Raw genomic sequence first — 10,809 nt, forward strand, 5'->3', positions numbered from 1 at the left:
ACAATAGTGTTGAGAGAACTGGCTTCGGGATTTTGTAATTATGGGCTCTATGACGTCACAAAGCAAACCCCACCCCCATATGACGTCACAAAGCAAACCCCACCCCCACTGTGCTTCGCATTCATCTTTGCTTCCCTCTTATTCACTTCCCCTCCCTTCCCTCTACCTACCATATCCCTCTCTGCCTTCTACTTCTTTTCCCTTTTCTTCCACTAGTAGAACGTAGTTGTGCTGCAGAATAAACACTCACTAATTCAATTAGCCGCACATCCTAACACTAAAGATGCCAGGATGGTTGGTGAAATGGGTTGAACTTGGTTCCCTCGCTTGAGTTGCTAGAGGAAGCTGTTCTGCCGCAGGACTGACGGATAGCTCATAGTCTACATGTGTGCATGGCTACGTTTGCCTGTGAGCGATGCAATGTGAAAGCCCCACCCTCTGTAATCTACAACCATAAGCACTTCTGAGGGATTAAGGGTCATTCATCCTGACCATCGTGTAGAAGAAAAAAAGTCAACAAGTGTTAGAAAAGGAAGTGCCCTGGAAAGGAAATGTTCGATTCGTTAATTGCCCAGGGAGCTAGCCCATGGATGGGTGGGTGACTGGTGTTATTAGAATTATGTTAACTATACTTTTTATTAGAGATAAATAATATATAATTAATTGCAAAGCTGTTTATATATTTTAAGTCCATTGGTACATATATTTTACCTTATAGGGAAATAAATTGGTAGGCTTTTATTTTAAAAATTAAGAGTTGACAAAAACATGAAATATATTTGAGTATGAGGCCGATTTAAAATAAATTTTAGGTACATAGTAGCAATTACATGGTTCCAATACAATGTACAAATGCAAATATCAAATCTGTTCCCATTGTGGATATATTTTTAATAACTCGTTGATTGTCTAACTAAGCATTCATTCTGAAGTCCATGTGAGTCCCACAACATAAGGTTCAGTGTATACAATTAGACTATGCATGACTGAATTAGGAATATCTAGATAACTAATCTAAATAGCTTGTGATAGCTTTTCAGATTTAAAATTAAGTAGATAGCAAGTAGCTTGAATATTTGCCTACAATGCCTTTGCTTGGAGATGCTCATTCATGATGCAGGATTGTTTTCTTTTAATCCTTATTCATAATGTTTTGCAAGGTTGGAACCATGTTTTATTTTCAGTTTCATATTTGAATGACTTTTTCCAGACGATGATGTTCAGTCAGCCTCATACTCATTCCTCCCTAAAAGCAGGTGTGTCTCAGTGGTGAATCATGCATTTCTTTTAAGGTGCATGCCTAGTCAGCATTCTCTATGAGCAGTGAAACTCCTTATGGATTCATGTTGATGGCTACAGGATCTTTCCTTAAGTGGAAAAGTCACAATTGATTCTATACATTCTCTGTCATTAGATATTTAGTTTTTCAGTAGATAACTCTGCCAGGAATGTCTGCACTATAATATTTTGGTCACATTTCACTGTACTTAATAAGGATCTTTTACATTAAAACAAAAAAAACTGTCTTTGACTTGAGCAAAGAAAAACTTCACTCAAAAGTATGAAGAATTTTTAAGCAAATAGACAATGAAATCCTGATTTGGTTCAGAAGACTCCGAATGCTCTACACTCCATATGTGTCATAGTGTTATAATTATTTTTACATTGTTTTAAATATAGCTTAGTCTCTATGGTTCTTCTGTTATATTACATGCATACTCTATACTATAGCCAGGCTTCTGGTAATGAGAGCACTGCTTGTTACTACCATTTCTTCTTTTTGATATTTCTAATACTTTCTTCAATAACTATATTTGTATATTCTGGGGAAATTACAAAAGTAGGTCCAAAGACTAAATTCCTGGGAGAGGAATTGTTGAAACAGAACATCATTTTTGTGTTGATGAAGTTGAAAGCAGCAGCCTTCTAGGTTTTTAATTGACAATATTCTCTGTTAGAGAAACCATGTATTTTTATTGTATATGTCCAATGTTATAATCTGTTCTGCTTAGAAGAGGAAAAAGAGGAGGAGGAGGAGGATAGTGATAATGATGCTGAGGATCAAGTCAAGTCTGTGGGACATTTTCTTGATTATTTTCTTGATTAATGACTGACGTGGGAGGATCCAGCTCACTGTGAGTGGTGCCACTCCCGGGCAAGTGGTGCTAGGTTGTATAAGAAAACAGGCTGAGCAAGCCATCAAGAACAATCAAGCATTTCTTTCTGTTTCAGTTCTTGTCTCCAGGGTCCTGCTTTGAGTTCCTGTCTTGGTTTCCCTCAATAATAAATTGTTACGTGGAACTGTAAGATGAAATAAACCCTTCCCCTCTCAGGTTACCTTTAGCCAAGGTTTGTTTTTCACGGCAACAGAAAACAGATCGGAACATAATCCATCCAGCTTCAGTTTAAAATGCTATCAATGCAATCCCTATCAAAATACCTACACAATTTTTAAAAGGCATTGAAAGGTCAATTCTCAACTTTATATGGAAAGACAAAAAGCCCAGAATAGCTAAAACAATCTTATACAATAAAAGATCCTCAGGAGGAATCTCTATACCTGTTCTAAAGCTGTACTACAGAACAACAGTAATTAAAACAGCATGGTACTGGCACAGCAATAGGCTGGTTGATCAATGGAATCGAATTGAAGACCCAGATATGAATCCACACACACATATAGTCACCTGATTTTGACAAAGAAGCCAAATCTATTCAATGGAAAAAGGATAGCATCTTCAACAAGTGGTGATGGTCTAACTGGATTTCTACATGTAGAAAAAAGCAATTGGACCCATACTTGAACTCAAGTTCAAATGGATTAAAAACCTCAATATAAAACCAGAGACACTAAATCAGTTAGAAGAAAAAGTGGGGAAGAGCCTGCAACACATTGGCACAGGAGACAACTTCCTGAACAGAACACCAACAGCCCAGGCCTTAAGGTCAACAATTAATAAAATGGGACCTCATGAGGCTGAAAAGCTTCTGTAAGGCAGGAGACACTGTCAAGAGAACAAAGCGACAGCCTATAGACTGGGAAATGATCTTCACCAACCCTGCATCTGACAAAGGTCTAATATCCAAACTTTATAAAGAACTCAAGAAATTAAACACCACCAAACCAAATAATCCAATTGAGAAATGGGGCTCAGAATTAAACAGAGAATTCTCAGCAGAGGAATATCAAATGGCTGAGACACACCTAAAGAAATGCTCAACATCTCTAGGCATCAGAGAAATGCAAATCAAAACAACTCTGAGATTCCATCTTACACCCATCAGAATGGCTAAAATCAAACATTCAAGTGACAACACATGCTGGTGAGATGTGGAGAGAGAGGAACACTCTTTCATTGCTGGTGAGAATGCAAACTAGTACAGCCACTTTGGAAATCTATCTGGTGCTATCTCAGAAAACTGGGAATATGGCTTCCACAAGACCTAGCTATTCCATCCTTGGAATATACCTAGAAGATGCTCCACCACACAACAAGAAAATTTGCTCAACCATGTTCATTCATAGCAGCCTTATTCATAATAGCCAGAACATGGAAACAGCCTAAATGTCCCTCAGTAGAAGAATGGATAAAGAAACTGTGGTACATTTATACTATGGAATACTACTCAGCTATTAAAAACAAGGAATTACCAAAATTTGTGGACAAATGGATTGAACTAGAAATGATCATAATGAGTGAGCTAACCCAGAAGCAGAGAGACTCAAATGGTATATATTCACTTATAACTAGACACTAGCCCAAGGGGCAGGTCCCATGAAAGCCTTCACTTACCAGGAAAGTGGGATAGAGGTGAGGACATCCTATTGAGACTCTAGGAGAGAAAAATATAGGGGATAGGGAAGTAGGTGGATCCAGAGGGTCCTAGAAACCTATAAGAGGAACATTATGATGGGTAGATCTGAGCCCAGGGGTTCTGCTTGATCTAAGGCACCAACCAAGGGCAATACGTGCAGTCATCATCAAACCCCTACCCAGATCTAGCCAAGGGACAGAACATTCTCCACAGTTAAGTGGAGACTGGGGACTGACTCTCACACAATCTCTGGTGCCCCATATTTGGCCATGTCCTTTTGTTGGGGAGGCCCAGTGTCACTCAGAGGAAGGATAGCAGACTACCAAGAAGAGACTTGATACCCTACCACCATATTCATGCGGAGGAGGTCCCCCTCAGTCACAGTCATAGGGAAGGGGGATTGGGGTGAAAGTGGGAGGGAGGGAAGAATGGGAGGATGCATGGGATGGGATAGAAAATGAGATGTAATATGAATTATTTTATTTTTCAATAAAAATATGTTCAAAAAATTAAGAAAATAAAATGCTATCAATTGAGTATCTTTTTAACAGCTGACATTTATTTCTGACATTTTAAGAAGTAGGAGAATCCATGATAAAAATACCAACAAAATTATTCTCAATTTGAAACAATTTGTTTTCTGGCTCACACATGGCACCTTCTTTGTGTGGCCTCATGTGAAAGAGGTAAAAGAGCCCTCTTGGGCTGCTTAATCATGGCACCAGTTCAGCCATCTTGTCAGCCCCCAAAGGCCCCACCTGAAACCACCGCTTTGGAGTTAAGATTTTGCAGAGACATAAATGTTCAGGCTGCAGTATTTACCATAGGTAGTGTTCTTTCTAAACTGCATATTAATATTCATTTTTAATTTTACTGTTCTGCTTCTCTTTTGTCCTTTATTATCTTACTGGTTTATGTGATCTCTTACAGTTACAGAAACTATCTCTAGGTTTATCGTGTCCTTTGGATACCATGAATTATGTTTTTTCAGTATATATAAAGAAATTAGAATCTTTAACCTTTCTAAACTTCTTAGAAACACCAACTTTTTCTGTCATTCAAGATACTTAACAACGAAAACAGCAGAAGACCTTCCTCCTGTGAAGGTTTTCTGGATCAGCTACCTACCACATGTGTATGGCTTCCATTACACAGATGAACAGACTGGGCAGAGGTAGGGGTGGTTCTGAAAGGAAAGCTGAGTCAAGGTCACTGAGCTAGTGGAGAGTGGAAAAGTCAGCACTATGCTCTGTTACAGAGAAAATATGGCTGTGTTATCTTTCCCTGTCCCACCTTTGTCAATTTTATATGTTTGGAAATATAAATTTTATGATCAGAAAATATTTTGCACATGTATTTCTGTAATAGGTGAGAAAGGACATATATGGTCAAGATCTGTCATTCTCATCAGTTTTATAAACAGTTACTTTTATAAGTTCACACAGTGGTTTTACTACAATATGCAGACTCAGTGTTATTTTACCATTTTTACCCATATTAATGTGGTCTCCATGCCTCCCAGATCCCAAACATTATTTTGTGCAATTGTTATTACTTGCACTATGAAGCCTATTATTCCTAGATGAATTTAATAATTAATCCCCATAAGTATAGTATTTATTATATTTATATTCAGAACATTCTGTAGTCACATAACCATGACTTTCAGTAATTGAGAGTTTCTGTGAAACTCCTTTAGAATGAATCTTCAGATTTATGGAAAACAAAAGGCTGATTAATGATACATTCCTGCTAAATGTCATGAAAACAAAACGTATCCTCTCGGTCAGTAAATCACAATTACTGGTAATCCTGGAAGAATACATAATCAGGAAAGTTGGTAACATAATGTTAACTAATTCTTCATATCTCACTTTGTTAAGATGAATTATTAATCTTTACTGACTGTAGAAATTACATTGTTTGAGCTGGGGTTCAAGGCAGGAGAATTCTACGTTGCAGCTCTAATTTGTATTCCCACAACTTGACAGTTAGTGCTTGATTATGGATGATTATGCCATAGCATTATATTATCTATTATTTTTAATATGAGATATGAAAGGGAAAAGTGAAGGCAAATTATATTTGCTGCTATTATTCATCTTGTGCCATTTCTAAATGGCTTTCCTTCAAATTATTAGGATTAAGATTTTTGGTTGACACACAGAGATTGTTTAATAAATTTATTGTATTATTGTTTAACTTAATTGATAGCTATGAGTCCCTAAACACTAGTAAATTTTGAAAGGGGAGGATGATGAAGCCATGGTCTTTGATTTTGACAGAAGTGGAAAGGAGATATTATGACTCCATGTTAACTGTTACATAATCTTTTGCTCTGTATCCCCTAAAACTAACCTCTCTTTGCCCACTCACCACCTGGATACAGAAATTGGTGGCATCTTGCATTTTTCCATACAGAAGCAACCTTGACACAGAAAGAGTAGCTTTTGCTGATGCCTTGACGAAGTCAACATAGACAATTGTTAAGGCCCTGGTTTATTTCTATTCTGAATCTTCTTGTGTGTTAGTTATTGGCCAAGGTATTTAATTATGTGCCTTGACTTCCCATCTGTAGGGACAATTATCTCAAAAAAGTATGGTAACAGTTAAGCAAGTTAATCCTATATACAAAGTTACAGAAAAGTATAGAAAAAAAAGCACCTGTACAATGCTGTTACAGGAAGGTGGAGGAAAGAGACAATTAGACAATCCTGTCATCTCTAGGAGCAACCTCCCTACTATCTGGTGATATAAATAGGTCAGAGTTGGGGCCGACTTCTTTAATGTATACTCTCATATTAGCCATATCCCCAAAGTGGTCTGATGAGTTAGCAGAGCCCACAGATTATCCATTCCTGTGGAAGAATCAGTCTCAGGACAAGGCAAAGAGGTCAGGGCTATATCCAGAAACGTAGTAATCCTTTACACAGAAAAAGCCGTAGAGCGTCTGGACAGATGACTCAATGGGAGAGAGCACATGCTTCTCTTCTGAATTTGGTGTTCAGCATCCATGTCTGGTGCCTCACAACTTCCTGCATCTCCAGCTCCAGGAAAATATGGCTACCCTGGTCTCTGCAGGCAGCTGCACTCATATACATACACATATACACGTTTGTGTAATTAAAAAACAATAAAAATAAATAAAAGAAAAACCTAGAGAAATTCCAATAGTGATATTGAAGAGAAAGAATTAGCAGGCAGACAGGAATAAGCTGAGAAAAAAAAAACACCACCAACAACAAGAACAACAATGACAAAACCCCAAAAGGCTAGAAAGCACTAATTGTTAACAAAAAAATTTAAGCGCAGGTATGTACACCCAGAATAAGATGCCAGTCTGAATGTACTCAGTAATAAGCCTCATTAAAATCCTATTAACAGACTGATATAGCAATGTGACAGTAGAGAATATGGTGGGCATCAAAAGAAGCAGAAGAAGGCAGATGCTGCCATGTGTTGTAAGTCTGAATTTCCCATGGAGGAGTTGCATCAGAGGGGGGAGGGGATGTCATGTTGACAAGCCTGAGATGATACAGGATTCCTAGGCACTAGACTAGACTGCCGAGAGCAAACTGTCGAAGTTGGGAGAAAGTTGCCATTAATAGCTAGTTTCTTGGTGGAACGTTGTACAGTAGATCCTAGGAAATAAGCAATTTCTTCAAAGTTGGGGGACAAGTGTCATTAATCCAGAATCCATGCTTAAGCATTAATCCCTGTTAAGTTGCATATAGGAATTTCATAAGCAGGGAGACAAAAGGTCTAAAAGTGTGTCTATTATGTGCCTTTTCTTGGGAAGAATGTGTCTCAGAAAAGCAAAAAGGTGAACAAGTATAGATTCATAAAACTGCACTGACAAATATGGGACTCTCAAAGCTTTAGCCTGCTCAAGCAGCAGAGTGGGGAGCCAGGGTGAAACCAGGCAGCAGGACGCACGGAAACAGGGTGAGAACCAGGCAGCAACATGCACGGAGCCAGGCTGGATGGAGTACGGAGGTGTCCACAGAACTGACGGTGTGAACTCAGGGAAAGTAATGGCAGGATGCACGGAGTTATCAGTAACCCCATGTCAAAGTGACCCTAATCATCAAGCGAATAAACAGGATTCTTCACCAAGACAAGTAAAGTGGATTCTAAGCAGATGACAGAATAACTAAGAAGCGAGGAGACAAAAAAAAAATCATAATCTGAATGATTACATTTATACAATAAATCTATGAGTCAAAAGTATGGCAAACAAACATGAAATGATCTTGGAAAGATTTGAACCAAGAGAGAATTTGTCTATTCTGTGCTTTTTCTCATAGTTTCTTTTAAATCCCCATGAACTTGTATCTTCTGGAAGTAATGGAATTGAGGCACTATATTTGACACAGTAATAACCCTTCAACATTCACTCTGCCTCCAAAATTATGCAGTAGTAATAAACCTAGGAACGTGGCTCCTCAGATAAAGGCTCTATTCTTTGCTATGAAGCCGGGGCAGTATGGAAGGCAGCTGAAATAAAGGGCATGAGCGTTAGGTCAGGACCCTTCCTGGGAAGGAAGGGAGGCCCCCTCCTGTCTGGCTCTACCTTCTCCGGATGGAGCTGAAGCTAAGGTGGGTGCAGCAGTCTCTTAAGCACTCACTGGGGCCACATCCTAGAAAGGTCAGAGCAGCAAGAGGCAGAAATCTGGGTCCCAGGACTGTCAAGTTGCCCCCAGATTCTGTTGGAACAGACACGTGAGAAAACAAAACAAAACAAACAACAACAACAACGAAACCCCTCTAACCTACTTACATCATATTTTGGACTTTGTCTGAACAGTTTGAATTACGTTATACTCGATGAATAATTATTTAGAGGCATAAAGGTGCTTAATAATTTAGCTTTTTTTCAATAATACTTGCTTTTTATTAAAATTATACTTAGAACTCAGAATGTTGGCTAAATATCTGTAGCCATTTTTTTGCAATTACAAACTGGTATTCAATTAATAGAAGTGGAATTACTAGCCGGGCGTGGTGGCGCACACCTTTAATCCCAGCACTCGGGAGGCAGAGGCAGGCAGATCTCTGTGAGTTCGAGGCCAGCCTGGTCTACAAAGTGAGTCCAGGACAGCCAAGACTACACAGAGAAACCCTGTCTCGAAAAGCAAAACAAACAAACAAAAAAAGTAGAATTACTTCATATAAGTTACATCAAAAACAACTGAAGATGAAAACCTACTGTGCCCATATGTAATTCATCTGTGCTGTGAACCAAGAGCCTTCTGTGTGTTCCGTGTCAATTCATAGTCCTGTTCTGCGACAGGCAAGGTTATTGCCTAATGGCCAGGCATTGGTAGAATGTTAACACTACAGAAAAAGACAATGCCAAGATGAAAAAGAAACCTTACATGGGTTTATATTTTAACATTTTCTTTAAAATGAGTGACTTGCACATACAGTGGTTAATATGCTTTATCCACTCAGCAATGACTTATTTAGTGGTTTTAGTTCCCTGGTAAAGTTTATAGGCTAAAGACTAGAAATAAATACATTTGGCTCCTTGGGTCATTGGATCTACAAGAAGGCTTTTTCAATGGCAAAAATATAACAAAAATAAGTGGCTGCAGACTACACAAGGCAGGTGACTGTTTTCTACCATTTTCTTTTTCCAGACTGAAATCCACCCAAATAATGAGTCCCTTCATCACAAATGGAAGCAAGGGTCTGTGTGCCTTGGATGATGGCACAGGTGGATAGATCCTGTTTCGCCCTCTTGAGCAGGGGTGGTAAAATTAGGACCACAAACAGGCTCAACTTTGAAATGGACTGAAAGGCATCAGCTGGCAAAACCTCAGGTGAAAACGTCTGAGAACGACAGCTTTATCCAGAATGATGAAATAAGGGATTTTCTCGTGTAAAAAAAAGCAAAGCTAAATAGTATGCATCTTATTTAGCATTCACTCAAGACTTCAGCATATAGCCCTGAGCAGTTTGAGGCCAGAGAGAGCATTATGAGGAGCTCTCCACTTAAGAACTGACACAGGGTGATGACTTTACAAGTATCTGCTTAAATAAAAACTTAACTGAAAGTTTGTTAATGCACTATTTGGGTAATTAAGTTTAGCACAGTTCTGAATTTTTGAGACTTAGGTAATAAGCTTCTACTTTAACCCTCCATGTGGCTCAGCTTCACAGCATAAGCTTAAAGCTGCTTGCCAGACCTTTAGAGAGAAGATAATAAAATGAATAAATTTTGAGCTGGAGGGGACTCAGAATTTTATTCTGAAATTTAACATTGCTTGACTCATCAAGATATTATAAACATCTGTGAATTCAGTGAACACTCTCAAAGGAACATAAAAATACTTGTAAAGAAAAGGTTTAACAGCCACCTAAGCCCTGAAAATTATTCATGTTGGTAAAAATCTCACTTTGCGCTTTGGGCGAATGCTCTTTCTTTTCTTTTCCTGATTTACTGGCAGTTTTAGCACTTTGATTGAAAGCAGTCATGCCACACTGCTAACCACATTTCCAAACTGTTAACTTCTGCTATGACTTTCAGACAGCTTGGGAGATGCTGAGTAATGCCAGGGGGAAGGTGGGCAATTTAAATGTGGCAAGGAAATACATATTAACGCCAAGATGCAATGATAGAACCGTGATGCATTTCAGCTAACAAGCGCTTCCCGCTAGGGGGAGAGAGAGAGAGGGGGGGGGGTGGGGGGGGGGAGAGCCAGGGGTCTCTGTTCTGGGGATAAAAACGCATGGAAAAAGTCCTACATTTCAAACTCTGCTCTAAGGACATGACTTTGTCAATGAGGAGCAATTGGATGAAGCTAAATCTGGGAGGCCCTTGGTTTTGTGGCATGGGACATGCAGAACTGAGCTGGCATTGCTGTGTGGGAGCAGAGAAAGGCAGTTTTCAGTGCTGACTTGTGACCAGAATCAAGGCTCTTCACTTAGAAGGAACTTCAGGAAGCTTGGTGATCAAGCAAGCTAACCTCCCCTTAAGGCACCTACCAC

General features: G+C 39.0%; 1 long non-coding RNA gene across 1 annotated transcript; it reads left to right on the forward strand.

The window, feature by feature from the left end:
* The first annotated feature begins 467 nt into the window (after positions 1 to 467).
* On the forward strand, positions 468 to 9,691 carry LOC311593355. Its single transcript, XR_014777662.1, has 3 exons — positions 468 to 594; positions 4,880 to 4,990; positions 9,459 to 9,691. It is a non-coding gene; the product is annotated as an uncharacterized lncRNA (long non-coding RNA).
* Positions 9,692 to 10,809: the final 1,118 nt, after the last annotated feature.

This window comes from Acomys minous, assembly GCF_964271855.1.
Source record: "Acomys minous genome assembly, chromosome: 1".
Classification (NCBI taxonomy): Eukaryota; Metazoa; Chordata; class Mammalia; order Rodentia; family Muridae; genus Acomys; species Acomys minous.